Consider the following 18,925-nt stretch of genomic DNA (forward strand, 5'->3'; position numbering starts at 1 on the left):
CATGTGAATGGTACCCCTGGAGTTGTGCAGGGTGATGGCTCTGACTTATGCCAGAAATGAGAACTTCCTAGGTGCTTCACAAACATTGACTGCTGGCGATGATGTGTTAGTACCAAAGAGGAAAAGAGAAACTTGAAAAAAGTTCATTTAATAGTCTGTGAGTCTACCGTGTGAAATGAAGACAGTAAGTGTATCTACTTTGAGGGTGATTGTGGAGATTAAGTGAGTTAATAACTAAACACCTAGAAAAATGCCTGTCACACAATAAGCACCAGTAAACACATGTAAACACCTAGAAAAATGCCTGTCACACAATAAGCACCCAGTAAGTACTAGTTAATTCATTAATAATATTTATGTGATTGGGGCATCTGGGTGGATCAGTCGGTTGATCAGCCAACGCTTGATTTCAGCTCAGGTCATGACCTCGCAGTTCGTGAGTTCCAGTCCCGTGTCAGGCTCTGCACTCACAGGGCAGAGCCTGCGTCACATCCTCTGTCTCCCACTCTCTGTCTCTCCCTGACTTGTGATTGCTTTCTCTGTCTCAAAAATAAAAAAATATTTTAAAAAATTTAAATAATATTTATATGATTATTTGTAGAAGATACAATGGAAACTAAAACATCATCTCTACCTTCCAACAATTTTACACTTCGGTATTTCCCTTAACATTGTTGCCTCTGTAAGGAATGAATCTCCCTCACTCTCGCCTTCTGAAAGGCCAGTGAAACTCGAGTTCTTCATCCAGAGGTGAGTATACGATGTCCTATTCTATGCCACCATGTTTCAAAGAATAAGGAGAAAAGATACATTTTTTTCTGACCGGACTACTGTGATGATTAGGTATAAGGCCAGACTTAACACTTGTCTCACGGTCATTTCTTCTAAAGCTGCATCGTCCCATATCATAGCAACCAGACACATATGGCTATTTCAATGCAGATTTTCATTAATTAAATATAAAAATCAGCTCCTCGGTTATACTAGCCACATTTCAAGGGCTGAAGACCCACATATAGCAAGAGACCACCTTATGGAACAGTGTAGACATACAACGTCGTCATCGTCATAGGGAGTCCTACTGCACAACACTTCCCTAAAGTGATAGCAGATCTGTCAAAAGTTTGATGTGCCTGTGGGATGCAGTTGTGAAGCTAGATCTCCAGGGCAGCAGCTCAGTATTGCAAATGACTAAAAATAAGCGTTGAGCTCTCTGGGTTTAGGCAGCTTTGGTGATTATGTCAATAAAGATGAATGCCCATAAATATTTCTCAAGAGCTAATGATTTCTTCACTGCCTCTCCCAAATAGAGAAGCTCACGCTGTTGTCCTTGCAGAGCCTACCACATCACCCAGAAGACATGCAGTGATAGGACGGACAGAAAGCAAAATCCTAGTGATGCACTAATTGTATTAGCCATGGAATCTGGGGCAAGGAGGCATCAAAACAGTAGTGACACCGATTTGAACTTTGGGACCAAGGATACCAACTCTGGGTTCCAAGACTTTGTGTGACATAGACAAGTTATTTACTCTCACAAAGCTCCAGTTTTCGTGGTAGTAAAAAGGGAGTGTGATCAGTTGCTGGGAGGATAGAAATAAGCCGGTGTGTGTAAAGCGCTTCTCACAGTGCCTGGCACATGACAGGCTCTCCACAAAAGCCAGCAGACACAGAGATGGTCACCTGAAACTATGAGCAAACCATTTTGTTAGCCGGTTCCTTGGTTGTTATCTGACATCCACTTCCCTCAGCTTTTACAAAGTTGGTTTTTGGTGTTTTTTTTTTTTTTTTGAGAGAGAGACAGAGGCAGTGCAAGTGGAAGAGGGGCAGCGAGAGGGAGAGAGAATCCCAAGTAGGCTCTACACTGTCAGCACAGAGCCTGATGTGGGGCTCACACTCACGAATTGTGAGATCATGGCCTGAACCAAAACCAAGAGTCAGATGCTTAACCGACTGAGGCACCCAGGCGCCCCAAGTCCCTCAGCGTTGTTGCAAGGATTATACAAGGTTACATATACGACGGTACTGCATAAATTTTCAAACAACATAAAAATGTTTTTACTTGCCTGATCACTTTAATGAGGCTGATTATTTTCACAGTTATCTCACATGGATTATTGATATAAAAGTAGATAGTTTATGTGAGAGATTTGTGGGAAAAAATAAAAAAGAAGTATTCTAATGCATGGTTTTGCTATTTCCCAAGTTCTATTTCTCATGGGGAAACTTCAGATTAATACAAGCACTCAACCTGCCCCTTGACAAGAATGAGTGTAACTCAGATTAAACTAGCATGCTTCTGGGACCCAGAGTGTACAAACCCCCCCCCCCCTCTTCTCAAGAGGTTCCAAGCCTTTCCAGAAACAAAGGAAGTCATTAATCGTTAGTCAGCAGTATTTTGCATTTCTTAAGACAGCAAATTCACTTTGACATTTTGTATTTACTTTTCTAGCAGAGTGAGAGAGCTCATGAAGGATTTGGAAAATTGTTCCAAAGTGGCATCTGACCCATTTACTGCTGTAAGTAGGGCTTTTAGGGAGCCCAGAGAAATGCCGCAAGTCAAGGAGATGTCTTCTTAAAATTTTGCTCTTTCTACTTTAAAGAAAATAGGTTTTGAATAAATCCTGACTCTAGAATTAAAATGTCATATTGCAAGTCATACATCAACGTTAATTCTTTGGCATTCTATTAGTCCACTGGCTGACTTTACTCGTACTCTTGTTCTTATCACAGAGGGAGGAGGGATAAATAAAAGATGAAAGTCTTTCAAAATGAAGAAGTGAAGCAAAGTGCCAGAATCTAGGTCTTGGCCTTTATTAACAGCTCAGAAACCTCATTCCTGTGGGGAAAAAATTGCACGGATTGAAAGCAGCACAAAAATGATCATGTGAATCAAAAAGGTATACATTTATTGTCCCATTAAAAGGTCCAGCATTTACCACAAACTGCAGAGTCAGGTGTGGTTATTCACCTCGGTTAAGAGCAGAGTCTAAATTATATTGCTACTTGAAATAAGGATAGACTGTCAGGAGTGCCAAAATCTCCAGGTCCTTGTCTATGGAATTTTTATTACAATTACTTTCCCCTGATTTCCTCTGAAATTGGGTATTCAATTAAGGAAGGTAGCCTCCATGACATTTTAATGTTCACAGTTTTCTTCCCTGACAACCTCTCAACACACCCCATGGGTAATCTTGTCATCCTCAGGAACTCATCCTTCTACCCCTCTTACTTGATTGGTCCCATATGTAAGTCCTTGCCTGGAGTGAACTACAATTCATTCATTCATTTATTCATCCATTCATCCATCCATCCATGCACCATTTGCTCATCCATTCATCCATGCCTCCATTATTCATTTTCTTTTCACATGTATTACTAGGTGCTAGAAATGAAACAAAACTACATTCTAATATAGAGCTTCTCTCCTGTGTCCTTTCTTTCCCTCATCCCAGGGATTTATCATAGACAATTTAAAAAGTTCACTTTCAGAGTTCAATTTTAGTAGAGAAAGCTGGACTTCTTCATGATGTTTTTTAAATCTCCTATTGATTTCCTAGCACATGCCATATAGTTCCTGCTCTAAATATCTTTTCTCTTCACATCTCCAATTTTATTCATGAAAGATTACTGTGTCCTCTATGTACAAAAAGAGACATAGCACTTCCACATGGCTCTCCATGTCCCCTTTTCTTAAATCATGCACAGAAAACCCATAAATTTTTCTGATTATTTTTTTCTCTCGGATCCACAATAATATAAAAAATTCCTTTGAAAGCCAGGACCATACACACTGGCATCTTTTCAAAAGCCATAGTGCCAAACTCAGTGCTGTGGCTGGAAACTCAACAGACGATGTTGCATAAAACACAGACAAAACTTTGCTCAAGATCCAGCAAGTTCTCCCACAAAAGCAAACAGGCATTTACAGTGAGATGAGAGGAAGACATCTACTGAGTTCCTTGAACAAACAGAATCTCATGGCAGTACCACTCATGATTCAGAGAGCAGAACTAGAATTAAAAACAGAAAAACTATAAGAAATCAGACTCCTGGGAAAGAAGAAGGAATGTTTAACACTTAAAATGTGTTGACAATAAACCTGATTCCGTCACAAATGCTTCTCCCATTGCCACAAATCCAAAACCAAAGCAGTGTTCTCGGTGTTGGTAATGGCATGAAGATGTATTCCACTATAAAAGTCAGAATACCTGGAGCTGTCCTTAACCTTCCTCTCTTCCTCCTCACCATCCTATTAACACATCCAGTCTGTCACCAAGACCAGCCAATTCTACCTCTGGGACATCTCCCCAGTCCATCCATGCTATCACCCCCCCTACTTCAAGCTATCATCATCTAGATCACTCCAATAATCTATCTTGTCTACCCTCATCCTGTCTTGCTTCCCTCCAATCTACATTCCACACAATACCCGCAGTGTTCTTTTTTTCCCAATATTTATTTATTTTGAGAGAGAAAGAGAGAGAGAGAGAGAGAAGGGGAGGGATAGAGACAGAGGGAGAGAGAGTATCCCAAGTAGGCTCCCTGCTGTCAGTGTATGTGAGGCTTGATCTCAGGAACCATGAGATCATGGCCTGAGCAAGAGTTGGTTGCTTAAAAGAGCTACCCAGGCATCCCCCACCCATACTGTTCTTAAGTAAAGATCTGGAACCAGCCTTGCCCTACTTAATGCCAGTCTATGCCTTCCTATTGTTCTCTTTGATAAATTTCAATCCTTAATTTGTCTGAGAAGCTCAACATGAGCCCACCCTTTCTCAGTTTGTTATATAATGCAGCTTTCTTTCACTGCTTTCCGAACACACTGGCCTTTCCTTAGTCCCCTATACATGCCATGCTTCTTCCCATGTCAGCAGCTTCACACTGCTGGGTTGGAGATCAGACTAGCTAACTGCTCTCCTCTTACTTGTCGATGTGTATATGAGTGTGTTAATATGACAAGCCAAAAACTAGATGGCTTTAGCTACCATCCAGTTCTAAAGAAAAAACAAAACAAAACACTACCAGGGGTATCATAGCAGATGCAACATTATCTAAATAGGACTTTAAAAAATATGAAATTTTTCTTTTGGGTACCCCCCCCCATCACCCTCCTTTTCTTGCCTTTATTCTCATCCTGCTGAAAACCACCACCATCAAAGTCAACCAGATGTAAGGTTTACTCCACATACACCTGTATTATTTGGGTATCTCTGGAATTAGCTCTATTCCTTTCTTTATCAATATTCATCCCAAAGGCCCTTTTTAGTCCCATCCTTCAGGTCCCTGCCATCAATTTCCCCCACTAAGTTGGTGAGGTACAAGGAACATGGAGAACACAAAAAGCAGGGTTACTGAACCTGGAATACTGAGCTCATGCTCCATGTCTGCTACATAAAGCCCCTATGATACTAAGTGTATCACTCTTTCCTCATTCCCTACTCCTTTTTTTTTTCTTACTTCTGGCTTCCAGAACTGTGAGCAATAAATTTCTAGTGTTTATAAATCACTTAATCTGTGGTATTTTGTTATAGCAGCCAGAACAGAATAAGACATCCATCATCAATATAGCAGATAAATAAACAGTGGTATATTATGCTATGGAATACCATACAGCAATAAAGGAGTACAGATACCCACAATTACATGGATGACAGTTGCAGAGAAGCCCAATGCAAGAAGCCAAATACATAGAGTATGATTACACTTACATAACATTCAGAAACCAGAAAAACTATAATATTGTTTAGGATGTGTTGTAGGGAGTGAACCATCTAGAAAAGCAAGGAAAACATTTCCCCATAAAACTCAGAACAGTGGGGTTGGATGGGTTAAGCTTGGAATATGCCAAGTTCTATGCCAGAGTTCTATGGACTCTGGGGTGGCTGCTAGCATTCCATGTCCTACTCTGGTGATGCATTGATGAGTATTTGTTAACTGTGCATTTGTATCATGCCCTTTTGGTCTATGAGTCTTAGATTTCACAAGGAAAATAAATGTAAAGGAGGGAGACATATATTTAGGGGAAGAGAAAATAAGAGGAAGACATTTTTGTCTGGAGATCCACAATTGCCCATCTGAAGGCTCCAGGTCAGCTCCTGGGGATGTTCAACCTTAGAGATACTTCCCCTCTACTCTTTACCCTGGGAACCAGGAACTGGACTCATCTCTTGGGCAGGAAAAAAAATCTGTCTTGGAGAAACAAGACTGGCCCCCTTAGATTCAGGGGCAAGACTTGCCCACTTTGAGACCTGCTCTGCCTTGAGCACAGAGGATCTTTCCCTACGTTTTATTATAAAGAATCCTTTTCAGTTGTCCTACAGCAGCTCTACATCTCCAGGGCTTTGCCCATGTTGTTTCCATCTGCAAGGATCACTCCTGACACTGCCCCCTGTCCCTGCCTTACTCTTACTTTGATGATCCCTCCCCAAGGAGTTCTTGCCTTAGTCCCTAAGTCTGCATTCACTGCCCTTGTATGTGATCCCTCGACACTCTCCACTTCCCTCATAAGTGCACTTACCACACATGGTAATTATCTTCTTTAAAATTCACTTTCTCTCACCAGCTCTCAAACCCAAGGAGGCAGGAGAGATGAACATTTTATTCACACTTAACATTCCCCAGGGCCTGGCACTATGCTGGTATAAACAGTCAATATATGTTGAATGAATAAAATACCAAAGGGAGACTCTATTCATTTACCTCTAACCTCCACAGAGTTGTTATGGAGATTAACCTATTATATATTTAAATATGCCAAGTGCAGTGTCTGGGACAAAATAACTCTTGAGTTTTGTCTAGCAAATAGTAGTGGTTCAATAAATACCAGCAATTCATTCTCACACATCTATTTATGGCTACCACTGGCTAAACTTATTATTCCCTGTACTCTAATGTATTTTGGTTAACATGTACCTTTTTGGAAATGCAAAGTTTTAATTCACTGAACAAATTATTTCATTGCAGGCAATTAGCTAGGCAGGTAGACTTTTTCATCTTCGAATCATAGCACAATGGACATACCACCCCTCTTTCTGCCTGTATAGGAATCAAACTTTGCCAGTAGTAGCCCCAGCAGTTATTAAAGTCAGCGTAGATCTGCCTGATGTGGCCAAAAGCGTTCCTGGAAAGACTCCAGGAAGCTGGAGCACCCACTGGCATGCCACCTTGGAAGAGGGGAAGAGGAAGCAATGAGGAGTGGGGGGCAGCCTACAGCTCAGGGAATCCATCAGGTGAATGGACACTGGTTTCTGCCTTCCCTGAGTCCTCTTGACCTATGTGTTGTCATTTGCTCCTTGCCTTTTTACTCCATTTTGGCACCATCAGATTCCCTCCCCTGCCACATTAGCCTGCTCTCCATGCTGATGGTATTTGCCTGTGCACTGACTGTGATCTCAACCAGAAATGGCGGCACTGAAGGAGAAAAGCACGTTGAGTCAGCAAGCTCTGGCTCTCATAAAGAAGCTGACCGCTTCCTTTTTGGTCCCTTGCCTCTCTGCCTTCTCCCTTCCCTGCTCCTCCCACCAGCTGTTCTCTCTTCTCCCCTTCCTTGCTCCTGGGTTTCCCATTAGCTGTCTTTCATCCTTCCTCCTCTGCTAATCCTCTATTTCTTCCTGCTGCCATTACTGCCCTTGAGTCCTTTTCTCTGACACCCATTTTCACTTCAAATGCTTTGTGGTAAACGAAATGAATGAAAAGGTAGAGGGAAAGAGAAGTCAAGCAATGGTGAATAATATACAACTATATCTTTTTTTCTATGAATATATCTTTCTTTCTAGGGATCTGAAAATAGATCACCTCAGTAATCTTTACTTACAATTAGCATAGGGGTGGGGTGCCTGGGTGGCTCAATCAGTTAAGCATCTGACTCTTGACTTCAGCTCATGTCATGACTCACGGTTCGTGGATTCGAGTCCCTCATCGGGCTCCATGATGTCAGTGCAGAGCCTGCTTGGGATTCCCTCTCCCTCTCTCTGTGCTCCTCCCCGCTTCATGCTGCCTCTGTCTCTCTCAAAATAAATAAATAGACTTTTTTTAAAAAATTAGCATAATAATAGCACCTTCATAACCTAATGGTGAAGACCTATCATTCTAAGAACTGTATCTAAACAATTCCAGAACTGGGATCATGTATTTTCAATGGGGAAATATCTTAAAGCAAGACTTATGTTTTGAATAGCATCTAGCCACAGTAATTCCTTACCCTTTCTCAGGAATTCAAGGGAAAGAAGCCTTGATCTATCTCAATGACTAAATCCTCCTGTAAGTGTCTCAGAAACAAGAGAGCCATACCAGAACCTGCATAATTATGGTTCCCTGTGGATTCTTGTCCTTCCGCCCCACCTGCAGGAATTTCTCAAAGACCAGGTGGGCTACCAGCCAGAGCAGGATTGATGCCAGAGCTTCAAGATGGCAGAACAAGTCATGGTAAAGGAATATTTATCTCAAGTAGCAAGAAAGGAAACAAAGGAATGATTCTCAAAGTGCACTAGGACCAGGAGTTTCAGTATCCATTACTTGGAAGCATTTCGGAAATACAAATTCCTGGCTCCCACTAAAGACCCCCGGAATCAGACACTGGCTTCATAACCAGTTGAGAACTCCTGGTCTGGAGGAATGAGATGAAGTTTCAGGTGTAGATGTGATTTAAAATGAATCGGAACAAATAATCATGACTTAGAAATGACAGGGAAAGGGGAGATCAAGGCAAGTGAAAGCATTTCCCCCTATATTTATGTCTGACCTCTACTTTGACCCTTGGTGTTATGAAGGTGACTGCGTCATCATCATTTTTTAAATTTTTTTAATGTTTTTTTTTAATTTACTTTGAGAGTGCAAACGGGGGAGGGACAGAGAGAGAGATGAGGACAGAGGATCTGAAGCAGGCCCTACGCGGATGGCAGACAGCCCGATGCAGGACTCCAACTCACAAACCATGAAATCATGACCTGAGCTGAAGTTGGACGCTTGACCAACCGAGCCACCCAGGTGCCCCTTTATCATTTTTTTAAATTCACACTGATATGTTTAGTCACATATTTCATCTACTCTGGGGAAACAATTTTCTGGTAAGTGTTTTTATTCTTTCATTGATTTTCCCTCTTTTTGTCTTATAGCATCATTGCATACATTCTTTTCATTATTGTTAATCTTCGATGAGATGAATTCCTCTTGGGCTATTGGATGGAGGATGTTGTCTTGTCAGAGAGGAGCTAAGGTCAATATTCCTTCCTAGCAATGATTTTTCTTATGACAAAGGTTTGGGTGTGAGTGCCTTAATATTTATTTCTTGCAGCCAGTAGGGATTAACACTGTAGATCTGATCACAAGATAGACCCTCTTCCCTCCCCTCAGTCCCTCCAATAATTTGCTGCAAAGAGGGCTTGCTGTTTGCATCCCCCTGAACCATGTCTTCTCTGCCGATTATGACTCCAAGTAAAATTGAATCCAGAGAAAGTCTTGCATTAACCTTCCGATCTGCTTCCCACTTGAGAAAGAGAGGATTATCAGTTTTGAATCTCAGATATGCCACTACTATGAAGAACTGATATGCCAATGTTCAATGTTGTCTGAGGTCTACATCCACAGCCATCCTCTTTCTTTTTTTTAAATGTTTATTTATTTATTTTGAGAAAAAGAGAGAGAGCCCAAGCAGGGGAGGGGCAGAGAGAGAGGGAGACAGAGATTCCTGAGCAGACTCTGTGCTGTCAGCATGGAGCTCAATGTAGGTCTCGATCTCTCAAACCGTTAGATCATGACCTGAGCCAAAATCAAGAGTCAAAAGCTTAATTAACTGAGCCAACCTGGTGCCCCTGTCTCCAGTACATTCTGACACTTTTCTTCTTTAATTTCACACCATTTGGCAGTGCTTATTCACATCTTATGGTCTGGAGTTTCCAAGACTTTAGTTTCATCAAACATGTATTTGCATGTTTTTAGTTCTTTTCTGTTACTTTATGATGATTTGTGAAAGTAAGAAATCCAGAACACGAGACAAACAAACAATGAGAAAACATGTCCTATAGATTCCCTCTCTTCTCCGTGTAATCTTCTATCTCCACATACTTTGCCCAGACTTTTGTCACTTCTCATGTGGAGTTTGTAGTAGCCTCCTAAATGGTCTCCCTGCCTGCAGTTAGATTTTGTGCCAACCATTCTTTTAATAATGCAGTCTCTTTCAATTTCAGAATTACCATGTTAGCATCTTGTTTAAAACTCTCCTTCCAAGACAAAGTTCAAACTCCTCTACTCAGCACAAAGGCTGTTTACGATTGGCTTAACACTTGTCTAACACTCTAGTTACAGTCTTTCATTCACTCTCTTATCCAAAAAAATCCAAAAAAATTTTAATGTTTATTTTTGAGAGAGAGAGATACAGAGTCTGATCAGGGGAGGGGCAAAGAGGGAGGGAGACACGGAATCTGAAGCAGGCTCCAGGTTTTGAGCTATCAGCACAGAACCCGATGTGGAGCTTGAACTCACGAGCTGTGAGATCATGACCTGAGCCAAAGTCAGATGCTTAACCAACTGAGCCACGCAGATGCCTCTCTTATCCATTATTGAATACCTAGGTATTCACCGGCAAACACTGAAATTATAACAGTAAATAAAGAATACGTGTGTTGATGGAGCTTTTGATGGAGCTTCTTCTGTGAAAAGACATATATTAGATGGATAGATGCCTATATTCATATAATTACAAACTGTGATAAAAAGCATTGCATGGTAAAGATGGGGTGCCATGACCTAAAATAACCTGCTTAGGGAGAAACATAATACAAATTGTGGCATGGTTAGGGTTTATCAGTCTCCAGAAGTGACATTTGAGCTAAATCCTAAAGGATGACCAGTAGTTAGTACTCAAAGGAAAATACTCCAAAAGGCACCATCAAGAAAGGTTTGAGAGTGCAAAGAACTTGCCATTCCTAAAATACCATTTCACACAGGCATTCTTTCCTCCAATCCTATCAATTTCCTTGGGGCTCCCTAAACTAGAAATCAGTGTCATCACCTGTGCTAATACCTAATAACCCTGGAATGTTCACCTGATGTCTGTTCACCTTTCCAAGTTCAGCCCATTTGCTACTTCCTGTAGTAAAATGATAATGTAGATGGTGCTGCGTCTTCACTCTCCCCATTACGGGCAGCATGTTCAATTCATGCTGAGTTTAATTCTATTCTCATGCAGGTAGTTTTCTTTGGCCTGGGGAATGTTAGCACAAATAATGCAAGCAAAGGCTTTATATATAGCAAAGGCGCTATGTGTGTGTGTGTGTGTGTGTGTGTGTGTGTGTGTGTGTGTGTATACATATATATATATAAACTTATTGTCAAATTGGTTTCCACACAACACCCAGTGCTCATCCCAACAGGTGTCCTCCTCAATCCCCATCACCACTTTCCCTTCTCCCCCACACCCCCATCAACCCTCAGTTTGTTCTCAGTATTTAAGAGTCTCTTATGGTTTGTCTCCTTCCCTCTCTGTAACTGTTTTTCCCTCCTCCCCTCCCCTCTGGTCTTCTGTTAAGTTTCTCAGGATCCACATATGAGTGAAAACATATGGTATCTGTCTTTCTCTGCCTGACTTATTTCACTTAGCACAACACTCTCCAGTTCCATCCACGTTGCTACAAATGGCCAGATTTCATTCTTTTTCATTGCCAAGTAGTATTCCATTGTATATATAAACCACATCTTCTTTATCCATTCGTCAGTTGATGGACATTTAGACTCTTTCCAAAATTTGGCTGTTGTTGAAAGTGCTTCCATAAACATTGGGGTACAAATGCCCCTATGTGATGCAAGCAAAGGCTTTGAAAGGCCTGTTCTCTTGCTTATTCTTACACCTCTGCCTCCACTGTAAGATCATGTTGAGGCAGCCTGGTAAAGAGATGTGACAGAAATCGGGTACTTGGGTGGCTCAGTCAGTTGAACATCCAACTCTTGATTCTGTCTCAGGTCATGATCCCAGGATCATGGGATCGAGCCCACAACAGGGTCCACACTGAGCGTGGAGCCTCTTTAAGATTCACTCTCCCTCCCTTCCTCTCTCTCTCTCTCTCTGCCACTCTTCCCCCTCTAAAAAATAAAATAAAATAAAATAAAATAAAATAAAATAAAATAAAATAAAATAAAATAAAATAAAATATAAAGAGATGTGACAGACACAAGACAAAGAGGTAAGATCATCCTACAGAAGCTGACAGCCAGCTGACCCCCAAATATGTGATAACCCTCAGTCAATAAGAGCCACACTGCCTACCTAAACCCTCATCTGATGGTAGACACATGAGCAAGTTAAGCCAATATCAGCAGAACCATCCAGCCAACCCTGATATTCACAAACAATAATAAATGGTGGCTGCTTAAGCCACAGACTTTTGGAGTAATTTCTTATGGAGCACTGTGATGATAGTGAAGCAATATTCCTCCTTTACAAATCTTTTGGATCTACTCAGGCAGAATTAATTCTCCTAGTCTTCAGCCCCATAGCACCTTGAATGTCTCTCTCATTTCACTTTTCTCACTGTGCCAAAATTGGTTTATTTGTTCAACTTTTTCATGAGGATAGAGTTGGTACCTAATTTGCCTTGGTCTCATTAAGAATTAGCAATATCTGACTTTCTGGCACTTAATATGCACTTACTAAGTATTCTTAATTAAAGATGAATGAGAAAATCATTAAGAGGAAAGTGAATAAAAGTCAAAATGATCAGGAAGCCTTCCTAAAAGAATCCAATAGAATGTAAGCTCCATGATAGCACCAATGTGTTTCTCTTGCCCACCACCATAAACTTAGCACCTAACACAAAGCCAGGCACATAGGTACTCAATTATTTGTTGAAGTGCATGAGTAGATAGATTAAAGAAGGAATTTGAGAGGTGAATCTGGAGGTGAGCTTTCCCCCTCCACTACCATTTACCCCCAAGAGTCCCATACATTTGGCAGAATTGCTATCGGTGTGTACTCACAAGCTCCATTTCTATTTCCCCGTGACAACCCTCTTCCTTATGGAGGCCACAGGGTCATCTCCCTCAGAATCGAAGTAGGGCTAACTTTCCCAGCCCCATCAGATAACTGAGATTTTAAAATAACAAAGGTTGGGGTGCCTGGGTGGCTCAGCTGGTGAAGCATCAGACTTAGGCTCAGATCCTGTTCTCACAGTTTGTGAGTTCAAGCCTCATATCAGGCTTTGTGCTGACAGGTCAGAGCCTAGAAACTGCATTGGATTCAGTGTCTCCCTCTCTCTCTCTCTGCCCCTCCCCTGCTTGCTCTCTGTCTCTCAAAAATAAACATTAAATTTTTTTTAAATAAAATAAAATTACAAAGGTCATTTACAGTGTACCACACAAGTACTTCTGTGATACCTTGAAGTAAAAGGGAGGATTGGAGAAGAAATAAATATGAGGGGATGAGTTTGGCTTATTGTGTGTGCGTGTGAGTTGTTTGTTGTTTTCTTTTTTCCCCCAATGTTGATAAAGGCGGTTTTTCAGGAAGAAAAAAAATCAAAGCCAACCTTTTTTAAAAACAATCTAATTCCCCTAGGCTCTGAACCTGTATCAATCCAGGCATATATGTATACATTCATTATTATCTGTAATTATAGATGAGTGAAAATATGAAGCTACTTATAAATATACCAATCCCTCATTATCTCCATTTATGAGGAAACCCTTGGGTAACTTTTAACCTCCTGAGTTCCAAGTTTACCAAAGTCCCTAACATTCTTAAATAAAAGAAAACACTTATTACACTAATTGCCTGTTTTACAGATTTTATTTACCTCATTATTTCACATTCAGAATCAAATTTGCTAAAAAGAAGAAGAAAAAAAAAGAAGGAGGAGAAGGAGGAGGAGGAGGAGGAGGAGGAGGAAGAGAAAAGTAAAAAAGGAAGTTTGCTAACTCCGCTTATTGTTCCTAGAAGAAAGCCTCATGTGAACATTTAAAGGAGGGGACATTCTTTGATTAGAAACAGCCAATTAATTTCTTTTACTCCCTTTACCTCCAAAGAAGATGCCAAGATTAAACACTGTGAATAGCAACAAGGTAATGGTTCTGGCCATTTCTTCCTTCTCATTATAGCCACCATCATAAATAAATTTAGTACAATGAAGCATTCAAACTTATTACAACAGTTAAAGAGGTCCATCAACAAACAGAATCTTTAGGGAAGGACACAAAAAATAGGGTAACTTTTATACTTGCTTTTTTTCTCCAACAAGCCTGTTTTGGTGAGACAAATCCAATTTCACATATAGTTAATTAACTACAGCTCTACCATTATTCTCCACAACTGTCTTTTTGGAAAAATGTCATATGCAATATTCGGTTCTGTTTATTAAGAAGAATTCATAGGGGCACCTGGGTGGCTCAGTCAGTTAAGTGTCTGACTTTGGCTCAGGTCATGATCTTACGGCTTGTGAGTTCAAGCCCCGCATCGGGCTCTGTGCTGACAGCTCAGAGCCTGGAACCTCTTCAGAATCTCTCTCTCTCTCTCTCTCTCTCTCTCTCTCTCTCTCTCTCTCTCTCTCTTCCCCCTCCCCTGCTCACACTCTATCTCTCTCTGTCTCTCAAAAATAAATAAACATTAAAAAAAATTTTTAAAAAGAAGAATTCATAGTATTGCATTTTGAAGTTCTGGGGCTTCCAACTACAGTTTTTAATGAGCCATACCTACAGAGATGTATTATTATAAGATATAATAATAACAACAATGACAATAATCACTACCATGCTAAATATTGACTTCTTACTTACTGCCAAGCACTTTAGATGCATGAGCTTTTTAATCTTAAAACGATTCAATGAGTTTAAGTGTTACTGACCACAATTTATGCTGATAGGTTTGCCAGAACTCAATTTAAAATGCCTAACAAGGTGCCCAAAACATAAGACTTCTATAAATGGTAACCATTAGTATAATTGTATAGCCATTTTTTTTTTTCAAAAACCTTAAAGGAATAGTCATAAAATACAGTTTAGTGAAGGTGGTTCTAAAAAGAACTGAGATAATATGTTCCAACAAGAAAGCTTCTGGTGATCTAAGTGGGTTAGGAATAATTTAGAATATCTAGAATAGCTCCTCCCTAGCTTCTATAGCTAAGTCAAGTAACAGCATTACCCCTATATTTCCTAATTAATTCCTAATCATTATTAAAATATATTTCTAAATTGACAAGGCAAAAGCCTTGATAGTAAACAATAAGTCAGTTACTTGATGTCAGGCTACATGATCCACACCAAAACCAAGAGACCATATTAGGTGAGAATTACTGACTTAATTGCAAATGCTAGGCTCACTCACTAGTAATCAGTCTTGAGCTCACCAACCTAAGAGCTACCCATAACTTTTTTTAAGAGCTACACATAATATTAACTTGCTTAATTATACCTAATTGGTTTCCTGCTCTTCCCTGTCTTACTTTTCTCCTGTGGTTTCCTGGATTCACCTCCCTCAATAAATGACTTGCTCTGAAATTCTTGTCTTGAGATCTCCTAGACTCAAGATTATTGTTACCATGACATTGTAACAAGTTCAGCATTTCACTCCCAGTAAATGCAGATTGGCCAAACAAAATGAAACAATGTATGTAGCTGCTTTATACTCTAATTATTCTAATCTTCTCACAAGCCTCTAACGCTAGACAATAGTGGAAGGAGAATCTAGAAGCCTTAAAAAAAATACTAACAATTAATAATCAATTTTTATTGGCTGATAAAAGAAAAAGACATGTAAGATTCAAACTATAGTCCATCCTTCCAGTTTTTTCCCCCTTGTTTCTATTTACCAAAATGGCATCAGTGAACATTGGATGGGGTATGCTAAGTATGTCCCTGTAGTAGATGTGTAGAAGGGAGCCTTGAAAGCTTTAATGGTTCCTTTCAGGTTGTTTTGTTGTTGTTGTTTTGTTTATTTGTTTGTTGTCTTGTTTCGAGAGGGGGGTGGGGGGGAGAATGCAAATGTGAGCCTGGGAGGTGGCAGAGAGAGAGGGAAAGAGAGAATGCCAACCAGGCTCATGGCATGGCTCGACCCCACCACCATGAGATCATGACCTGAGCCAAAATCAAGAGTCAGATGCTCAACTGACTGAACCACCCAGGCACCCCCTTTAATGGTTCCTTTTGTGGGGCGCTAGGTGGCTCAGTCAGTTAAGCATCAGACTTTTGATTTCAGCTCAGGTCATTATCTTAAAGTTCCGTGAATTCCAGCCTGCAACAGGCTCTGCACTAACATGGCAGAGCGTGCCTGGGATTCTCCCTTTCTCTCTGCGCCTGCCGCTCCCACTGCTCACTTTGTCTCTGTCACTCTCAAAATAAATAAATTAAATTAAATTAAATTAATGGTCCCTTCTGTGAAGTGGTTGAGTAAGCCTGCTCCCTGCATTAATGACACTGAGATGCAATGGCCCCATTTGAGCTTTTGTGGTACCATGATTTACCTTTGGCTGAAATCCTTGTCCCCGCCATTTTCTTCTGCTCAGAGGTTCCTGCCTTTGGTAGCCTCTCCACACCTGTTTCTTCCTCTAAACCCATGAATCCTCTGTGTACCCCAAAGACCATGGGAAGGCAGGAGGGCTTCTTCTGTCTCATCTAGGAAGCCTTTTTTCTCTGTCCATGTCATTTCATCTAGACTATGCGATGCTGAGAATGGAGCCTTTCCTAGAGGCTTATTAAGGAAACATACCACTAGACTCTTCCCCTAATTTTTCATGCTCCTTCATAATTATGTGGATATTTCCAACCTCTGGGTTCTACCCTGAAAGGCAGAAAAATATAAATGCCTATTTCTTACTTATGTTCTGTCTCTCCTCCCACCTTTCATCTTTATGCCCCCAAACAAATGAGATAAGCTTTTCTCTCCTATATCACATCAAGAGTTCCCTCATATGAAAAACCCTAACATGAAAAGCCTCCATGATTTGGAGGCCCAGACATGGCTCTTGATTAGGTAAAAGAGGATCTTTGAAATTAAGTAATCTCCACAAGGCTTGGATTTAAAGACCATTGTATCAGTACAAGAAGTCACCTTTGAGGTTTAAATCGGGCCAATACTTGGGTTCTGTACCAGTGGCACCACGGGCTCATGGCTCAGCCTTGAAATGGAAGACTACAAGCCAACATGATTGAAGAAGAAATGAAATTCAACAGTCTAATGTATTTAAAATATCTGTGTCACATATGTAAAGTGCCTAGAAGAGCAAGTGGAGTCTTGAGTCCAGTGCTGAGATTGAAAGAGACCATAATGGAAGGTTTGCATTTAAATGGATCCCTAAAGAGATAGATAAAATTTGAACATACAGAGATGGGTAAAAGCATTCCAAGCAGACAGAGTAGTCTGAGCAGAAAACAGGCCATGAGTTAGGATCCAAGGTGTTAAAGGGCCAGGGGTAAGGGTTTTGAACTTTATTCTATGTGCAATGAGGGACATGGAAAGCAAGTCTTTGATCAAGGAAGAGATATGCTCAGAGCTTTAAAAGAAACAACAATACGACAGCAATTCTGAAATGAAATTTATACATTAGATAGTAAACAGAAATTGATACATTCAGATTTCAACAGGCAAGATCCCAGAATAGAATGATGCTTAAATAAGATATCATTCCCTCTTCCTAATTATTTCTTGGTGCCAAAATAGCAACTGACCAAAATGCCAAATCCAACAGTGATAGTCATTATAAAAACAGTCATATATATAGATGACAGATAATTTATTTTAAAAGAATATATTATTTTCCATCAATTAGTGTACCTTTCAAAATGAACCCCACATTTGCTATTTTATGATACTTTTTTAAAAACTATTTTGCAATTATTTTCATTTCCAATACTTTTTTTAAGAAAGTATTTTAGAAGTAACCTAACAACTCCCTGAGCAATGTAAAACATGTACTGTTTTACTTGTCTAAACCCCTTCTAGCAAGTTAAAATAAAGCCTAATAATTATAATAAAAGCAGACATTCTCATGCCAGACATCAGCAGAATTAAATATAACCAACTGAAAGGAAATTTCACAGTACTGAGATGTCCTAATAAAGGTACAGGAGACACCTACTAGTGTAATGTGAAGATTTATCATAAATAATTTACACTTATGTGTCATTTGTTAAAAATAAAGTACATTGGTGTCCTAGATTGTCTGAGAGAGCTTTGCATAATTTCTAATTCACAACTTTGATAATTGCCAGAGTGGTTCCCAGCCAGTAGTACAGAGTAGCCAAGAGCCTATAAAAGCGTGTTCAGATGAGGCTTTCAAATGCAGCAATGACGCCGGCCAACCTTCTTTTGTTTTTGTCTCATGCCAGCTCATTCCGAACATCAAGGAGAAGACTTTAATTGTTTTATTTTGGATCTGCTAAAAATGAAATGCTAATTTAAAAAAATATCCTCCAGGGCACCAAATACCTACATCATGCACAGTAGAACGAAACTAAATTTTTATACACTAAAATGATCTTGAAATGGAGCAAAATGGAGCAATATCAGGAAAAACTAGTGATTTCAAAATGGAAGCAAGGTAATGTTTTATTGGTCATCTGTAAGCAGGTTTAAAAATACTGCACTGTAGCATGGAAAATTTGGTACTTGAGCTCATCTGATTTGGTATTTGGGCTCATCTGATTCAGCTCTTTCTACAGCCAATATCTGAGCTATATAAATCAACTACAGAAAAAAAATCTCAATTTCAATTGGATAACAAAAGACTTACCCAAACTACACAGGCACCGTTTAAAAAAATAATTAACTTGTAAATTCTAAATTAAAGAATTATATATTTATGTGAAATATTGTTGTACATTATGAAGTTACTCAGTATGAACAGACCCTCCATATTAAAATAGATTTTGTTATTTTCACCATACCACCCCATTAACATTAAAATAATATGACAATACATGTCTTTTTTGCTGGCTCAACATAAAATTT

At 39.9% G+C, this 18,925-nt stretch overlaps 1 protein-coding gene across 1 annotated transcript in view; it reads right to left on the reverse strand.

The window, feature by feature from the left end:
• ZNF385D (zinc finger protein 385D) overlaps positions 1 to 18,925 on the reverse strand; it is a 1,208,478-nt gene that overhangs the window by 1,172,603 nt on the left and 16,950 nt on the right. The window lies entirely within an intron of this gene.

This window comes from Panthera leo, chromosome C2 (assembly GCF_018350215.1).
Source record: "Panthera leo isolate Ple1 chromosome C2, P.leo_Ple1_pat1.1, whole genome shotgun sequence".
NCBI classification, from domain to species: Eukaryota; Metazoa; Chordata; class Mammalia; order Carnivora; family Felidae; genus Panthera; species Panthera leo.